Source organism: Diceros bicornis, chromosome 2, assembly GCF_020826845.1.
Source record: "Diceros bicornis minor isolate mBicDic1 chromosome 2, mDicBic1.mat.cur, whole genome shotgun sequence".
In the NCBI taxonomy this organism is placed as follows: domain Eukaryota; kingdom Metazoa; phylum Chordata; class Mammalia; order Perissodactyla; family Rhinocerotidae; genus Diceros; species Diceros bicornis.
In genome coordinates, this window is record NC_080741.1 from 25,204,694 (window position 1) to 25,224,422 (window position 19,729).

Genomic DNA, 19,729 nt, shown 5'->3' on the forward strand with positions numbered 1-19,729 from the left:
TTGGTGCTCATTGGACAGCTGTGAAAGGTCACCTTCTTTCAACTCAGTAATTGCTCCATCACTCCCTTTAAGGCTTAATGGTGTTTCACATAAATACACTCTGTTATAGAAGTTCCACAAATGACTTGGACGTTGGCCCTGTTTTAGCCATTAGCAGCATAAACGGCCTGAAAATTTAGCATTAGAATTATAATTCTTCAATGTCAATATACTAACTGAGTTAATATATGCTAAAGTATACTACTATTATATTATGGTCATTCTTAACATATGTATTAGATATGATCGTTATTAATATATTAACAGGTGATCTTTTATCCAGAGATATTTTTCCAAATTTTATACCTTTAAGAACCACATCTCGACCTCAGTCATTAAGGACAGGGATCAAGTGTTCGCTGAAAGAAAAGGAAGTTAATTTACAGGACATCAGCATAGTCATTTTCTTTTCTGGTTCCCCGCCACAGAATCTTTCTCACTACTCTTTTAAATTCTAAAGACAAAATAGGAGACAACACGATGTCTCAAGGTGGGAGTAAATTTGCCTGGACTCAAAACTGCCACTGGGGAAATACTAGGTATTTTCTTGTGGCTGCAGTTTTGTAACTCTCCTCTAAATGAAAGAGGATCTAGGGATGGGTATGGTATCTGCAGTGCTTGGGTCCTATGTGGGAATAGATAGCTTTATCCCATGGGCCCTGGTAGATGGGATGAATCTAGGAGGCATTAAATTGGGAAAATGCAAAATCAAAAATGAGAATGAACCATCATTTTCCAGTTTCTAAAGTTCTGTCTCTCTCTTTAATAGTTTTCCTTTTAGTAACATAACCCCCTGAGTTTTAGCTGGACACATGGCTGCCAAGTTAGATAATACATTTCCTAGGCTTCTTTGCAGTTAGGTGGGCGTGTGACTGAGTTTGGACCAACGATATGAAAGAAAGAATGACTTATGCAACTTTTAGCCAAAATCTCTAAAAAATGAAATTGTTTGCCCTTTTATTTCTCTTCTTCTCCTTTCCTGTGGTGTTATAGACTGAATTGTGTCCCTTCAAAGTTTGTATATTGAAGCCTTAACTCCCAATGTGATTGTATTTGGAGATGGGGTCTTTAAAGAGGTAATTAAGGTTAAACGAAGTCAAAAGGGTGGGACAGTAATCCAGTATGACTAGTGTCATTATAAGAAGAGAAAGAGACACCAGGGATACGCACACACAGGTCATGTGAAGACACACTAGAAGACAGCTATCTACCATCCAAGGAGAGGGGACTTAGGGGAAACCAACCCTGCTGGCACCTTGATCTCAGACTTTCATCCTCCAGAACTGTGAGAAAATAAATTTCTGTTGTTTAAGCCATCCAGTCTGTGGTATTTTGTTATGGCGGCCCTAGCAAACTAATGAGTATGAGTCAGAATGTTAAGGTAAGGTTGGAAAGCCAGCTTTAACCATTTGACAAGGACAACATCATAGAGGAATGTAGAGCAACAATATGGAAGGAACCCACCCCAGACAAAGACAAATACATTTCCATCTTGTTTGAATCACTATATTTTGGGGTCTTTTTGTTACAACATTTAAATTGTACTTTAACTCAGAGTTTCTCAATCTTGGCACTATTGACATTTTGGGCTGGTAATTCTTTGTTGTGGGAGGCTATCCTGTGCATTGTAAATGATTAGCAGCATCCCCAGTCTCTATATCTTGCTCTCAATCCGTAGTATTGTGGTCTTTGTCAGGAAGAGAAATAGCCTGAGCACGGGAACGTCATCTCCTTTTATAAGTTGTTTGTCCTTGGAGGACATTCCTTGATCTTGTGACTTTTGGAAACATAGTAATGATGAAACATTGGAGAACACCACTCTGGGAGGGACAGGGTATCCAATTTTTTGGCACTAGGAACACAGTTCAGACCACTGTGTCCTTCCCAGTGTCAATAGATAAGGCCTACATAGCAAATATGATAAAACAAAGGGATTCTAGCTCTATCTAATTATACCACAATCATTGAAAAGAGGGCCTGAGATAAAAGAAAATAGAGGATGTCACTGAGAATGCAGACTGGTAGAGAGTGATAAAACCGCCATCTGGTGAAACAAAGGGAAAAGGAGTATCCTTTGTCTGAAATATCCGCTGACCGCAGGCTTGTCCTTCTTAAGTTAGGTGCCTTGTATAGGTCACTCCAAATCCATTTGAGTGTCTTCCTTCTTAAGAGTCCTCAAAACATCCAAATGTGGCGCCACTGAGAAAGGTTCAGGGCAAGGAGGAGAATCTAGGTGGGAAGCCTAAAGGATGGAGACTTTGTGGAGGCCAGGTAAGTAGAAAATATGGAGCACGGGGTGGGAGTCAACACCCCAAAGAATTTCCTGAGCCCAAATTTTTATAAGATGCCTGCGGCCTTGGACCCCTTTGTGTGGAAATCATTAAAGGCACCAATCGTCTCTAAGCCAATCACTATGGGAAATTGTCTGGCATTGTGAGCAAACTAATTGATCCAGTTACCAGCGATTGAAAACTACTATCGCCCCCGTGCTAATCATGCTGTTGTTGAGCTATCTTTATAAATAAATCTTTCTCTCCACAGACGACTGTGAGCCTTTGAAGACACAATCTGTGCATTAGTTATTTCCACAACGCAGTGCATAGAGCTTGAGTCAAGAGCAGTGTCCACCAAAAGTTAGTTTCCCAGTAAACGCTTGCTGAATGGAATTGAAACTGACTACTAGAGGGACCTATGGATACTTTACAGGATGTCTGGATTTTTGATTTTTAAAAACGTGCTTACGACCTCAAGGGTCCTCCTTCTTTCCTTCAAGGCTCATTTTCTTTTACTATACTTTAGACAGTGGATGCTCGTCTATCATCCTCTCCAGATACATTTTGACAATCTGTGATTGAGCTGCTTTGCTTCCTGGCTCCTCAGGGTTGCGCTTGCCCTCCTGACCTCACGGGAGAAGCGATGGAGAAAAGGCTGACCTTTCTCTTCATGCCCAGGCCTGTAATCCCAGTAACCTGACCCAAGGCTGGTGACGTGCAGGGGAGTATTCTAAAGGTTTAGGACATCTAGTGGAACTTATCCTAAAGGAAGTCACAGTCTGATCAGGATGGCAAATATGCCCATTGACTGAGTCCAAAGAAAATGAAGTAGGAAATCCTTCACTGGCATTACCCACCTGGCGGGACCGAGTTCCTAGTCATGCTTTAAGTCTTGAAGCCTGCCCTCCTTTCCCTCTCTGCTGCACCTAAAGGCAGCCCCTTTTTTCATCCTTCCCAGGGTAAATGCCCCCATCTTCTTTAGGAAAACCTTATCCTCTACCCACCAAAGTTACTCTCCCTCAAGGATCTCTCCTCTTCTCCTGACCAGGGAAAAGTGTGGGACACAGCAGTCTCCAGAAGAGTTCCTCCAAAAATGCAGAGTAATTCAGTCCAAATAAAAATAAAATAAAACCGTAAAGGGATTGGAAGAATAGTCCATGCCTGGTCTTTTCTTATCTCTGCTCCAACATCATGTGAAGTTATGCTCCCTACTCTCTGTGGTATTGTGGTTTCCTCTAGGTAACTAATAGAAAATAAACACATAGAAACACGTATACACACACACACACACACACACACACACACACACACTCACACCCTTCCTAAAATAAAGACTAGTTGTCAGAGAGAGTACAACATTTTAAAAAGTCAATGATAATGACCACTAGAAAAATAATAATAGCTAACACTGATGTAATACTTACTATGTGCTAGGAACTTTCCCACACGTTTAACTTTTACTTATATTAGCCTATTTAGTCCTAGAACAATTTTAAGAAAGAGATACTCGTATTGTTGTCATATTACAGGTGAGGAAACCAATACAGAGAAAGAATAAAGTTTTTTAAAATTAAGTGATAATTAGGAAGAGAAATAGTTTCACAGATAAGCATAATATACAAACTTTTCTTCTCTAAAATGGAGATAGTAGTATTTGACATTTTTATGTTCAGGAGCTAACATTTCTCATTTCTTGTCCTCCCTCTAGATAGTTCAGGGTCTACCTATATCTCAGAAATCAGTACCATTAAGATGCCTTTTCGAAAAGCAGTAGCCTCCACTTCTATTGATATACAAAAGGTATTAACTAGGGCTGTTCTGGACAAACAAATGTATGGCTACCCTAACTAAGGGTACTCATTTGATTAATTTTGTGTTTATTTTCTCATTTTTTTTAATATGAGCAATACATATATCTTCCCTCCCTTTCTTATACATAGCATACTTTGCATATTGTTTTGTACTTTGCATAACAACAAGCATCCTGTACAACTGTATATACCTTCAGAACAATATATGCTGGAGATTGTTCATTTTTCTTTATAGCTGCATAGTATTACATCATATCATAGTCGATTCAACCAATCCCCGATTAAGGGATTTTGTGTTCCTTCTAGAATGCGATCTGTTTTCTTTTCCCTTTCTCTCTCTCTTTTAAGTACTTTTTTTTTGTTACTTAGAAAGTTTGGTGAATTTTCAAAAAAGTTATCTTTTTTTAAATTATTTTATTGAGGTCATAATGGTTTATACCATTGTGAAATTTCAGGTGTACATTATTATTTATCAATATTCTGTGTAGACTGCATTGTGCTCACCACCAATAGTCTAATTTTTATCCATATATATGTGCCCCTTTACCCCTTTCGCCCACCCCCAACCCCCTTCCCCTCTGGTAACCACTAATCTATTCTCTTTGTCCATGTGTTTGTTTATCTTCCACATATGAGTGAAATCAGGTGGTGTTTTGTCTTTCTCTGCCTGGCTTATTTCACTTAACATCATACCCACAAGGTCCATCCATGTTGTTACAAATGGGTTGATTTTGTCTTTTTTTTATGGTTGAGTAGTATTCCATTGTATATATATACCACATCTTCTTTATCCATTCATCAGTTGATGGGCACTTAGATTGCTTCCACGTCTTGGCTATTGTGAATAATGGTGCAGTGAACATAAGGGTGCATAAGTCTCTTTGAATTGTTGATTTCAAGTTCTTTGGATAAATACCCAGTAGTGGGATAGCTGGATCGTATGGTATTTCTATTTTTAATTTTTTGAGGAATCTCCATACTGTTTTCCATAGTGGCTGCACCAGTTTGCATTCCCACCAGCAGTGTATGAGGGTTCCCTTTTCTCCACATGCTCTCCAACATTTGGTAACTATAGTCATTCTGACAGGTATAAGGTGACATCTCATTGTAGTTTTGATTTGCATTTCCCTAATAATTAGTGATATTGAACATCTTTTCACGTGCCTGTTGGCCATCTGTATATCTTCTTTGAAAAAATGTCTGTTCATTTCCTCTGACCATTTTTTGATTGGGTTGTTTGTTTTTTGTTGTTACATTGAATGAGTTCTTTGTACATTCTGGAGATTAACTCTTTGTCGGATATACGATTTGCAAATATTTTCTCCCAGCTGATGGGTTGTCTTCTCGTTTTGTTCATGGTTTCCTTTGCCTTGCAGAAGCTCTTTAGTCTGATGTAGTCCCATTTGTTTATTTTTCCTTTTGTTTCCCATGCTTGAGTAGACATACTATTCAAAAAGATGATTCTAAGACCGATGTCAAAGAGTGACTGCCTATATTTTCTTCCAGGAGTTTTATGCTTTCAGGTCTTACATTCAAGTCTTTAATCCATTTTGAGTTAATTTTTGTGTATGGTGTAAGATAATGGTCTACTTTCATTCTTTTGCATGTGGCTGTCCAGTTTTCACAACATCACCTATTGAAAATATTTTCCTTTCTCCATCATGTGTTCTTGGCTCCTTTGTTTAAGTTTATCCATAGATATGTGGTTTTATTTCTGGGCTTTCAATTCTGTTCCATTGATCTGTGTGTCTGTTTTTGTGCCAGTACCATGCTGTTTTGATTACTATAGCTTTGTAGTGTATTTTGAAGTCAGGGATTGTGATGCCTCTAGCTTTGTTCTTTTCTCTCAGGATTGCCTTCGCTATTCGGGGTCTTTTGTTGTCCCATATAAATTTTAGGATTCTTTGTTCTCTTTCCATGAGGAATTGTCATTGGGATTCTGATTGGGATTGCATTGAATCTATAGATTGCTTTAGGTATGGACATTTTAACTATGTCTATTCTTCCACTCCATGTGCATGGAATATCTTTCCATTTCTTTATGTCATCTTTGAGTTCTTTCAATAATGTCTGATAGTTTTCAGTGTACAGGTCTTTCACCTCCTTGGTTAAGTTTATTCCTAGATATTTTATTCTTTTTGTTGCGATTGTAAATTGGATTGTATTCTTGAGTTCTCTTTCTGCTGGTTCATTATTAGAGTGTATAAATGCAACTGATTTTTGTAAGATGATTTTGTACCCTGGAACTTTGCTGTAGTAGTTGATTATTTCTAATAGTTTTCTGATGGATTCTTTAGGGTTTTGTATATATAGGATCATGTCATCTGCAAACAGCAGGAATTTCACTTCCTTTCCAATTTGAATGTCTTGTATTTCTTTTTTTCACCTAATTACTCTAGCCAAAACCTACAAGACTATGTTGTATAATAGTGGTGAGAGTGGGCACCCTAGTCTTGTTCCTGTTCTCAGAGAGATGGCTTTCAGTTTTCACCACTGAGTATGATGTTGGCTGTGCGTTTGTCACAAATGGCCTTTATTATGTTGAGATACGTTCCTTCTATATGTATTTTATTGAGAGTTTTTATCATAAATGGATGCTACATCTTGTCAAATGCTTTCTCTGAATTTATTGAGATGATCATGTTATTTTTATTCCTCATTTTGTTAATATGGTGTATCACATTGATTGGTTTGTGAATGTTGAACCATTCCTGCATCCCTGGTGTAAATCCCACCTGACCATGGTGTATGATCCTTTTAATGTATTGTTGTATTCAGTTTGCCAATATTTTGTTGAAGATATTTGCATCTGTGTTCATCAGTGATATTGGCGTGTAATTTTCCTTCTTTGTGTTTTCTTTGTCTGGTTTTGGTAACAGGGTGATGTTGGCTTCATAGAATGAGTTAGGAAGTGTTCCATCTTCTTCAATTTTTTGGAATAGTTTGAGAAGGATAGATATTAAATCTTCTTCCAATGTTTGGTAGAATTCTTAAGAGAAGCCATCTGTTTTGTTTTGTTTTTTTGTGGGAGGTTTTTGATTACTGTTTCAATCTCTTTACCTGTGATCAGTCTATTCAGACTCTCTATTTCTTCTTGATTCAGTATTAGGAGGTTGTATGAGTCTAAGAATTTATCCATTTCTTCTAGGGTATCCAATTTGTTGGCATATAGTTTTTCATAATATTCTCCTATAATTGTTTGTATTTCTGTGGTATCCATTGTAATTTCTCCTCTTTAATTTCTAATTTTATTGAGCCTTCTCTCTTTTCTTCTTAGTGAGTCTGGCTGAAGGTTTGTCAATTTTGTTTATCTTCTCAATGAACTAGCTCTTAGTTTCATTGATCCTTTCTAGTTTTTTTGTTGTTGTTTCTCTTTCTTTACTTCTGCTCTAATTTTTATTATTAACCTCTTTCTTATGACTTTGGGCTTTGTTCTTTTTCTAGTTCTGTTAGGTGTAGTTTAAGATTACTTATTTGAGAGTTTTCTTGCTCTTAAGGTGGGCCTGTGTGGCTCTGAATTTCCCTCTTACAACTGCTTTTGCTGCATCCCATAAGAGTTGGTATGGTGTATTTTCATTTTCCTTTATCTCTAGATATTTTTTTGATTTCTCCTTTGATTTTTCATTGATCCAATGGTCGTTCAGAAGCATGTTGCTTAGTCTCCACATATTTGTAACTTTCCCAGCTTTTTTCTTTTAGTTGATTTCTAGCTTCATAGCATTATGGTCGTAAAAGATGCTCAAAATGACTTCAGTCTTCTTAAATTGATTAAGGTTTGCCTTGTTTCTCAGCATATGATCCATCTTTGAGAATGTTCCATATGCACTTGAGAAGAATGTGTATTCTGCTGTTTTGGGATGGAATATTCTATATATATCTATTGAATCCATCTGGTCTAGTTTTTCATTTAATTCCACTATTTCGTTGTTGATTTTCTGTCTGGATGATCTATCCATTGATGTAAGTGGGGTGTTGAGGTCCCCTACTATTATTGTGTTGCTGTTAATTTCTCCTTTTAGATCTATTAATAGTTGTTTTATGTAGTTTGGTGCTCCCTTGTTAGATGTATATATATTCATAAGTATTATGTCCTCTTGGTGGAATGTCCTGTTTTTCATTATATATTGCCCCCTTTGTCTCTCATTGTCTTTTTTATCTTGAAGTCTGCTTTTTCTGATATACCTATTTCAACACCTGCTTTCTTTTGTGTGCCATCTGCTTGGAGTATCGTCTTCCATCCCTTCACTCTGAGCCTGTGTTTGTCTTTAGAGCTAAGATGTGTTTCCTGGAGGCAGCATGTTGTTGGGTCTTGTTTTTTTAATCCAGCCAGGCACTCTGTGTCTTTTGATTGGAGAATTCAATCCATTTACAGTTAGAGTTATTATTGATATCTGAGGGCTTAATACTGGCATTTTATCTCTTGTTTTCTGGTTGTTATATATTTCCCTTGTTTCTCTTCCCTTGCATTTCTGATTGCCATTTCAATTGGTTATTTTCTGTGATGGTTTTCTAAGTTTTCTCTTTATTTATCATTTGTGTCTCTGCTCTGATTTTTTGTTTAGTGGTTACTATGAAGTTTGCAAAAAAGATTTCGTAGATGAGATAGTCCATTTTCTAATAGCCTCTTATTACGTTAAGCCTAAGCAGGTTCCATCTCTTTCCTCTTCTCTGTCTAAGTTATTGTTGTCACAAATTATTCCATTTTGTGTCGTGAGTTTGTGATTAAATTGAAGTCTTTACAGTTATTTTTGATGCTTTCATTCCCTTTATATTTTATGTTAGAATTAAGTGTTTGCTAACCTGTTCTGACAGAGAGCTGCAGTTTTCTGATTTTGTCTGTCTATCTCCTTGCTCAAGGCTTTGTAAACCTTTTCCTTTTTGTTTAAGGTATGAGGGCATTCTTGATCATCTCTTGTGGAGGGGGTCTTGTGGCGATGAACTCTCTCAGCTTTTGTTTATCTGAGAAAGTTTTTATTTCTCCATTGTGTCTGAAGGATAGTTTCACTGGATAGAGTATTCTTGACTGAAAGGTTTTGTCTTTCAGTATTTTGAATATATCTTTCCACTCTCTCCTGGCCTGCAAGGTTTCTGCTGAGAAAGTCTGCTGAAAGCCTGATAGGGATTCCTTTGTAGATTATTCTCTTCTGCCTTGCGACGCCTTAATATTTTTTCTTTGTCATGGACTTTTGCCAGTGTTACTATTATGTGCCTTGGAGAAGGTCTTTTTGCATTGATGTAATTAGGAGTTCTGTTGACTTCATATCCTTGTAAGTCCAGTTCCTTCCCTGGGTTTGGAAAGTTCTCAGCTATTATTTATTTGAACAAGCTCTCTGCTCCTTTCTCCCTCTCATGTCCCTCTGGAATACCTATAATCCTTATTTTGCATTTCCTAATTGGGTCAGATATTTATCAGAGAATTTCTTCATTTTTTTTTAGTCTTAGTTCTCTCTCCTCCTCCACGTGAAGCATTTCTATATTTCTGTCCTCTAAATTACTAATCCTGTCCTCCAAAATATCAGCTCTGTTTTTTAAGGATTCTAGATTGCTTTTTATCTCATTCATTGTGTTCCTCATCTCCAGCATTTCTGTTTTTTTTTTTTTCAGAGTTTCAGTCTCTTTTGTGAAGAACTCCTTCTGCTCATTAATTTTATTCCTGAGTCCATTGAACTGTCTTTCTGAGTTTTCTTGTAACTCTTTGTGTTTCTTTGTGATAACTATTTTGAATTCTCTGTCATTTAGATTGTAAATTTCTGTGTCTTCAGGACTGGTTTCTGTCTTGTCATTTTCATTCTGATCTGGAGCATTAATGTATTTCTTCATGGTGTTTGATGAAGTGGACTTTTGCCAGTGAATAGTGGTAGTATCAGGTTGCAGATTCCACCTGCCACCTCTTGTTCGGGGCAGGAGCTGTGTTTTCTGAACCTGCCGCATTAGCTGGAAGTTGTGCCTGTCCTCTGGAAGTTGTGCCGGTAGTGCTCATCTACATTTGCTGGCCACCAGTGCTTGGTGGGTCCCACACCCAGGGGCAGGCGCTCTCTGCAAGTCCACTGCCCTGACCGACTCTCCGACCTGGTCTACCAGGTGCGAGAGGAGGGCAGGGGCACTTTCTTTCGTGCCTGCATGCGCTCCCACTCTGCACTCACTGGCGGCCCACTTGGGCCACTGGGCTTGATGGGAGCCCAAATACGATGGCTGGGCCACCTCCATCTGGAGCGTTCCTGAGGGCTGGGATGCAACTCCAAAAGTGAAAGCATTCCTGCGGTGGCCTGCCTGTTCCCCCATCTCCTCCCAGAATCACACGCTGGTCACTGCACAAGGTCCCACGCTGCAGATTGCTGCCACTGGGGATGGGGAGGAGATCTGCTTACCTCCTACTGCTGCTTCCTGGATGTCCAGCACCCCTACCTTCAGACATATGGCTGTGTGGATCTCTCAGACATCCTATTGTGCTATGTGGGTGTACTCTGTTGGCTAATGAATGTCCTTTTGGTTGTATCTTAGGAGGGAGAAGCTACAGGAAACAGCTCACTCCACCATGATGCTCATGTCACTCCTCCCTAAAAGTTATCTTTTATGTGAGATGTTTACTTTATACAATACGTTCTCACTTTATAAAGATTTTTGTCTTCATTTCCTACTATAAGCAATGTTGTATTTAGCCAGGAGCCACTTATCCCTCCTTTCCCTCTCCCCCAGCGAATTTAATGTTCTTTTAGTACCAGTTAATATCCATAAGACAATCAGCAAGTGTGGTCTCCTTGCCTTATAGCCTCCCTTTGTTCCTCTCTCACCTCTTTGATAGGTATATTTACATTGTCAGAGGAAATAACAATTACACGTATTCTGTCCATCTTATCTTCCATCATTTAATTTTATTGCTAGAGTTAAATATGCTTAGTCATCACCATGTATTCTAATCCTAAAGCTTCTCCAATCTTTTCCTGGTTGTCTAAAGCTTGTTCTGTGAGCCATCTCAGGAACAGCTCATGGGAACTGTTTTCCCTGAGCTCTTGCATGTTAACAAAATTATGACTGTGGCCTTTATACTTGTAGATCAATTTGGCTGAAAATTAAAACTTTGGCTCATATTTTCTTCATTTAATTATCTCAATTATATTATTCTCTTGTGGAGTATTGTTTTACCCTGAAAGTGCTTCTAATTACACTTAGTAATCTGGTGTTTTGGTATTTTGTCCTGGATGTTCAATGAATTAATCTTATTTTATTTTATTTTAATCCAATAGTTTTACTTGGCCTAGGCCTGGGTCAGCAAACTTTTTCTCTAAAGGGACAGATAGCAAATATTATACATTCTGCACACCATACAGTGTATGTCGCAAGTACTCACATCTTTCACTGTAGTGTGGAAGCAACCATAAAAAACATGTAAATGAATGGATGAGGCTGTCTTCCAATAAATCTTTATTTACAAAAACAGGAGATGAGCTAGATTTAGCCTACAGGCTTCAGTTTACTGATACCTGGAATAGAATGTTTTGGATTAAATTTTTGAACTCATATTGTATGCCCAGTAGTCTTTATGTTTAAGTTCCTTTTACTTGGAGAAATTTTTCTTGAATTTTAATTATCATCATTGTTCTGTTCTACCACTTTGGTTTTCCTCTTTACAATCACCCAATATATGTATGTTGGATCTTCTTTGCCCGTCCTCTATACTTATCACTTTCTTTCTCTTTTTCATTTCTTTTTTTTTTTTTCTGTCTTCATTTTTCACTGTGTGCAATTTATTTTCTTTCTTTTCCCTTGGTGGTGCCCATTCACACTTATATTTCTGCTCTTTAAGTCTTCAGCTCTTTACCTTTCATTTACATTCTCTCCTGAGCTCAGTTGGCTCACATTATTTATATCATTCTTTTGCCTAGTGTATTAGTTAGTGCTGTCATAACAAAGTACCACAGACAAGGTGGCTTAAACAGCAGATATTTATTTCCTTATGATTCTGGAGGCTAGAAGTCCAAAATCAAGGTGTTAGCAGGGTTGATTTCTTTTGAGGCCTCTCTCCTTGGCTTGTAGATGGCTGTTTCCTTCTTCCTTTGTCTTCATATGGTCTTTCCTCTGTGTGTCTTTGTCCTAATCTCTTCTTCTTATAAGGATACCAGTCATATTAGATTACGGCCCAACCATATGACTTCATTTTAAATTAATTATCTCTTTAAAAACCCTATCTCCAAATAAAGTCACAATCTGAGGTAATGGGGATTAGGACTTCAACATATGAATTTTAAAGGGATACAATTATCCCATAACACCTAGTCATATTATTTCTGAGCCTTTCTAAGTCAATGTATTCTATTGTTTCAGAGTTTGTAAACTTTTCTTAATTACTTTTTCCTTCTTTTGAAATATTCGGGTTTTGTTTGCTTTATGTAATATTTTGGATGTGCCGTTACTTTCTGTAGGTATGTTATTCAGATGATAATTTTTCTTTTTATTTTATCTTTCATCCTTTTCTGTTGTCACATTTGAAAAAGATGTATTTTTCTTGACTTTTTAGGAGACTATTGGATGTAGAGGTGTGCTGTGAAAACTTCCTTAAATCTATGGCTCTCAGGTTCCTTCTGCCATTACCAAAAGGTTTTTTTTTTTTAAATGCTTTCTCTATATAGCCACATTTTTGCTACTTTCTGAGTTAGGTCTTTTCTCCTAGTGTGGGCCTCTCCCATGCTAGTATTTGAAACTTTTCCTTTTTTACCCTGATTTTCCTGCTATGACCACATAGCGCTCTGGTTCCAGCAATTTCTCCTCAGTATAGAGTTCAGAGAGTTCTTCTATACTTCCAAGAGAGAATTTCTCCTGGGTTTTCTGAGAGCATTCAAGGCTCAGGCAGCCCCAACACCATCCTATCTTTCTGTAGCCAATTTTTACTGACCTTCAAATTGAGGACTGGGAAGCTTTCTAGTTTTAATTGTGTTCAGATTTGTCTGTGGGATCCTCTACTCCCAGAGTATTTCTTCTTTTGGGAATAGATACCTGTTGATGATTTATAAGGTCCCAAGCTCCTAGGGCATGAGATATCTCCTTTTCCTATCCTGTTTTTCCTGTGTAGCTGCTGTTCCTGCAAAGGTCTAGCTTCTTAATTGGTATTGTCCATCAGCCTCTATTCTGAAGTTTATGGGGACACATTATCACATAGTTTTATTGATGACGCCTTTTGTGAGTTTCTGATTTGGCTATCTTAGTTACTTTAATTTTATGTAAAGATTGGGAATATTTCAAAAACCAAGTCTCCATTGCCACTGTTATCTTTCAAGTAGCATTTTAAACAATCTTTTTAGACAATGTACAATTGCTTTAGGTATATAAGCCCAATGTCTAAGAGTCTCCTTCTCCTTTTTTTCTCTTTTCAATTGTCATTTGCTTGGTTGGGGTGTGAGGGACATATGTGAACACATGGCATAGTGTAGAAAGAGTCCCCCAACCCCTTGTGTGTCCACTGATTCTTGCCTGGCCCATCTGCCTGATGCTCCCTTATTGTCATTTACACTTGGGTTTTGTGGTTGGTGGTGTTCCCTATATGACTTCACTTCCCCTTGGCTCTTGAAACCACTGTAGATCCCTCTTTATTTTTGCCTCCTCTTTCATCATACTGCAAATCAAGGCATTCACTACTTTTCTTTACCCTTTATATGGCTAGCCTTGGGAAGATAATGGGCACCTTAGGTGAGCACTCCCATCCTTCACACATAGAAACAAAAGGAGTCTCTGAGAAAACTCGAGCACCCTTTATGCTATCACATTTCCTCAGAAATAGGAAGCCACCTTCATGTTGGTAAAGAGGGAGTTTGATAAACAGTTTCCCTCATGAGACCCAAAAAGAGAAGGAAAAAGTTCTCTTCTGCCTTCAGTGTTTCCAAAAAACTATCCAACACAGCTTCTCCCGGTTTCAAAGCTGTGAAACCTTGTAGTAAGGAGATTATCTCTGGCCTCTCCTACCCTTTTTCACAATCCCTCAAGCTGAGAATGGACAAGCTGGGATGCCATGTCATATTACCTTCTTCCTAACTCTAGTTTCTTGGCTAAACGTTAGTGGTCGAAAATTGTATCTTCTCTATGGTTAGATCTATAAGCCCCAATCTTAGTACACTTATCTTAGCATACCCTCTCTACAGAAAGCTTATCTTTCAAGCTCATTTTCATATTAAATAGATCCAACAGGAAGAAAAATGCTGCAAGAAAACAAATATTTAAGGAGAAAATTAAAATGATATAGTTAATTTTGCAAAAATATTATCCTGATGTATTAATTTCCTAGGGCTCTCATAACAAATTACCACAAACTGAGTGGCTTAAACAACAGAATTTTATTGTCTCACCATTCTGGAGGCTAGAAGTCCAAGATCAAGGGGTCAGTTGGGTTGGTTTCTTCTGAGGGTTGTGAGGAATAATTTGTTCCATGCTTCTACCCTAGCTGCCCGTGGTTTTCTGGCAATCTTTGATGTTCCTTAACTTATAGAAGCATCACCCTAATCTCTGCCTTGATCTCCACATAGTAGTCTCCCTGCATGAGTGTCTGTATCCAATCTCCCCTTTTTATAAAGACACTAGGCATATTGGATTAATGCTCATCCTAATGACCTCATCTTAACTTAAACCTCTGTAAAGACTCTATCTCCAAATAAGATCACATTCTGAGATTCTGTGTGTTAGGACACTAACATATCTTTCTGGGGGGACAAAATTCAACTCGTGACACTTGGTTACATTTACATTAAATAGATGAGAATTTAAATTACTTGCCTAAAATTGTATACTAGTAAATAAAGAAACCAGGATACATAAACATCCTCTGACTCCAAAGTCCTTGCTCTTAAACCACTGGTTGTCTGTGGAAGTGGGGATACTACCACTTCCCAGCGGCATTTTGCAAATCTGTAGGGGTGTTTGACTCAATAAGTGTGGGTGCTTTTGCCATTTAATGGGCAGGAGTCAGGGACGCTAAATATACTGTAATGCATGGGATGGTTTTACAATTGCAGAATTGTCCAGTGCTTGGTGTGACTTTTTTTTTTTTTTTGAGCTTTACTGAAGTATAATTGATGTACAAAAAATTACAAACCTTCACTGTGTATATATTAATGAGTTTGGACATATGCACATACACATGATACCATCACCACAATCAAGGTACTAAATATGTCTATCACCTCCAAAAATTTCCTTGTGTTCTTTGGTTTTTTGGTTGGTTGATTGTTTTTTGTGGTAAGAACACTTGACATGAGATCTATGTCATAATGAGGTTTATGGCCTATAGTCATAATGAGATATTATAGGAGGTATCTAAAATAATCAAACTCCCAGAGACAGAGAATAGAATGGCAGTAGCCGGGGGTTGAATGGAGGGGGAAATAGAGAATTGTTGCTCAATGGGTTTAAAGTTTCAGTCAGGCGACATGAGCCAGTTGCAGAGATCTGCTGTAGAGAATAGTAACTATAGTTAACAACACAGTATTGTTCATGACATGACTTTCTAGGACATGTCATGAAGTCATGACATGACTTCAGGCTTTCCAGGAAGTAAAACACTGGTTTCTAACTACTAAAATTTAGAACTTAACACATAGTTTTTTTGGAAGACATTAATTTCTCACCGAATTTCCAAGAATAAAATCGTAGTGTAGTGAGAGAAGATTAACTTCCTCTTGCTCAGAATTTCACCTTTTCAGAAAGTCTTGTCCCTGACTCACAGGACTTGTCACCGAGGCAGCACGTCTTCATGCGTTCTGCGCTTGGAGCTGGTGCATTCACAGTGATTCTGCCTATTGGTCCAATTATCCAACTGCCTTATTATTTATATCTTCTATTGTAGTCAGTCATATCTGAGCGTTTCATGTTAAGATGCATATTATTTTATCAGAGATGATTTCACTTTATTTCTGTTATATTACTGTTAATAATTTATAGTGTTGCTTTTCTGAAAATAATTTGTATTATTTGTAGGCAAGTTTTATGATGATGATTTTTCAGTCTAAATAGAAAATAGGGAAATACAAATATTTGTCACAAAATGGAATCTTGAGTCTGGTAGGATTGTGGAGAACTCTCTTAACTCAAACTCAGTCATTCCCATGTCGCCTTCAAGATTTGCCATTTATTTCCGTATACCTGCTGAGCTGCCCTGGTGGTCTAGTGGTTAAGATTCGGCCCTCTCACCGCCACTGGCCCCATTCATTTCCTGTTCAGGGAACCACAACACCCATCTGCCAGTTGTCATACTGTGGCGGCTACATGTTACTGTGATGCTGAAAGCTATGCCACTGGTATTTCAAGTACCAGCAGGGTCACCCATGGTGGACAGGTTTCAGCACAGCTTCCAGATTAAGACAGACTAGGAAGAAGGACCTAACCACCCACTTCTAGCCATGAAAACCCTGTGAATATCTACGGAGCATTGTCTGATGTGGCGCCAGAAAGTGACAGTATGGTGTAAAAATACCGCGTAGGGTTCAGCTCTGCTGTACACAAGGTCACTAGGGGTTGGAATTGGGAACAACTCGACAGCACTAACAACAACTAACCTGCTGACCTATTGTGTACTTAATGTTTTTCTTTAAATTGTCTCACTTTTTTTTTACTCAAATTGCAAGCAGAAGAAAACTAAATCACTACTCTTAATGGAAAACCAGGATCACTAGCCTCAAATAGAAGGCAACAATAAATAAATATACAATGAAAACAATGTTATTAAACTTTTTTAAATTAAAAAAAAATTAAAACTATATCATGAAATCTAAGTAATACTAAATCTAATTGATTATATTGTGCCAAGCAGTACAGATGTTATTCTAATTTTCCCAATAACACTTCAAAGCAAATATGAATTGTCTCACATTTACAGATGAGGAACCAGTGATGCTGAAAAAGTGATGCTGAACACGGGTCTGTGTGTTATGTGATAGACAGTCCTCAACTTGTCCTTGCCCCAGCAATTCTCCCTTGTTCATTTCCTTTACCCACTGATGCACTTCACATTTCTTTACTTAATTTTCTCATGACATTGTTAAATGCCCAGAAAAATTGATGCTGAATCTGTTGGTTTTCTTTCTTTTTAAATGTAGTTATATTTGCAACTTTTTGTGACACAGACTTATACATATATATAATTGTGACAGCAAAAACAATTTATTTAAAATTAATTGGTTTTTACTTGTTTATTTTTTTAAGGTAGATGCCTCCTAAGGGGAATCCTTTGTTTACTCAGCTGCTAGATGTATATTCAGATGCAAATCAGAAGCTGAAACACTAAATTGTTCAGTAAATAAAAAGTGGTGTGGGGGAGAGATTGAGAAAGGTAAAAAGAGAAGAGAAGGGGAGAGAGGGAGAGAGAAATGGGGAGGCATCTGGAGGTGCCCATTTCCCTCAAAATGTCTAAAGGTAGGTTTGATGTGTTAGCTGTATATTTTCATTTCAATACACATTAAAACTAATACTCAAATATTAAAATGAAAGCTATTTGTGTATACCACCTAAAATAATCTGTGTACGACCAGGAGTATGCATTCCACTGTCTTCACTCCAGTGCACAAATAAACTGTCTGAATCAGCCACTTTCTCACTCAGTCTTATGAGGTCAGCTCATGATAAAAGACAAAAGGAAGCAGAGTTCCTCGTGACCTTCCTCTATTTTTTACAATGAGCTGCTCATGGCAGATGATTATGGTAAAACCCATGACTTTCCTTCTTATGCTAGGTTTATATGTAAGATATTCTCTATGAGTTCTCTTACACTCAGTTTTCACTATGACTTTGCAGAAGATTTTTAGAATATTTGACTATGCCCTGTAGGCATTTTAGAATTGGAGCTCACTATGGGAAAAGAGACAAAGCCTTGGAGTTGTAGAATGTCAGATTATTCTCAAAATTAACATTTCAAATGTGCAGGGTATGTTACTTCCCCATTTGACTGTTAAGAAATGGACTTGTAACATTGCATATAGAATGGTTTCATGTAGAATCCAGATTTCAGAGCAAGGTGGGTTGTGCCTGTTCATGCAATAAATGACAACAAGAAAATGCTTTTTAATGGAAAATAAAGTGTCTAAATGACTGCCTTCTGTGGATATGGGGGTTCTTAGCATGGGCATCACTTGTAGTCGCTTTAGATTTTCACCATCTCTAGACAACAATGAGGCAAGTCAGCCGGCCGGGAACCTATTCTAACAGAAGTTAGAGAAACCATGCTTGAAGTTACAGAAAATAAAAGAAACTTTATCCTAAGGTTGAGTGAGACCTGGGGAGGAAGGGAGATAATTCTGAGCAAAACAAGATCATTTCCCCACTTAGCCATCCCATGGACTCAGACCAGAGTCCAGTCCAAGAGAAAGGCAATGCAAAGGCAAGTGCAATGTTTTTCACAAAGATCTTCTCAGGCTGTTGAGGGTGTCAAAGCTGCAGCATCATGGACATTAGCTTTGAATGGGGTGGTGCCTTTGGCAGCAATTGAGAGGATCAAAGTGAGCCTGGAGGACAATGCAGAACTTAGAGTCTTATGTTCTTGGAAGCCAAGAAGACTAGATTATGGGGACATTTCCTCTGGATTTTAGAAGTATTAGTGAACAACTCCATAGATACTGGGTTTCCTGAAAAGCTAGTGAAGGTAGGACCTTGGAAAACCTTCTGTGAAATGGACACAACCATATTCTTACTGAAAGGCTTGTAGAGTCAAGGAAGCACTCACAGTTTATCTAGTGTTCCAGATATCTATTGCTGTATAACAACATCCTCCGAACTTAGTGGCTTAAAATAGCAACTATTATATCACAATATTGTGCATCAGGAATTCAGGCTGGGCTTGGCAGAATGATTCTTCTTCCTGTGGAATTAGCTGAGGTTGGTTGTTAGGTGGTTTTCAGGTGGGAGGTGCACTGCTTTGAAGGATCTTGTGTGGCTTCACTCACGTGTCTGGCATCTTGAAAGTCTGGAATCAGTTGAGACAGTCAACTGAAGTGCCTACACGTGAACTCTTTAGCATGGAGGCCTCCAGATAATCTAGTGTTCCAGGAACCAGGCAAAAGCTGCGGGACTTATTGTGACCTAGTTTAGGAAGTCACCTAATGTAACTTCTTCCATCCTGTATTGGTATTGTGGTTGGAGCAGCCGTAGTTCCACCCGGATTCATGAGAAGGAGACCTAGATCCAAACTCTTTACAGGAAGAGTGCCAAAAAATGTGCAGCCATGTGTTACAAACTCCACATCTAGATTTGTAGAAACACATTTGTTGAGTATCTGCATCTGAGTGTAGCAAGAGGCAAGAGGACATTTAATTCTGATGCTTATAAAGTTTGCAGTTTTCATGATTCTGAAGGGCCACCAAATAGGGACCATGCTTCCCACAACTAAGAGTATTAGTGAACTCTGGGTCAGACTGTTGTTGCTCATCTCAGTTACTTTCTCCACTCTGATTCCTCTGAGGCCTCAGTTGAGACTTTGAATGCCCCAAAATAGAAAGCATTTTATGATGCTTTTATGATTTTATGATCATTCTCCAATATGTATTTCAGTCTTGATAGAAGATCAGTACTTTATATTTCCCTCCCGTGTCTTTTGCGTCACTTTTGCAAGAAGTGAAACTCAGAAATGCAAATACA

The 19,729-nt window shown here is 38.1% G+C and overlaps 1 protein-coding gene across 1 annotated transcript in view; it reads left to right on the top strand.

Annotated features, from left to right (window-relative positions):
* Positions 1-19,729, top strand: part of KCNH8 (potassium voltage-gated channel subfamily H member 8) — a 371,503-nt gene that overhangs the window by 118,075 nt on the left and 233,699 nt on the right. The gene's annotated exons all lie outside the window — the stretch shown is intronic.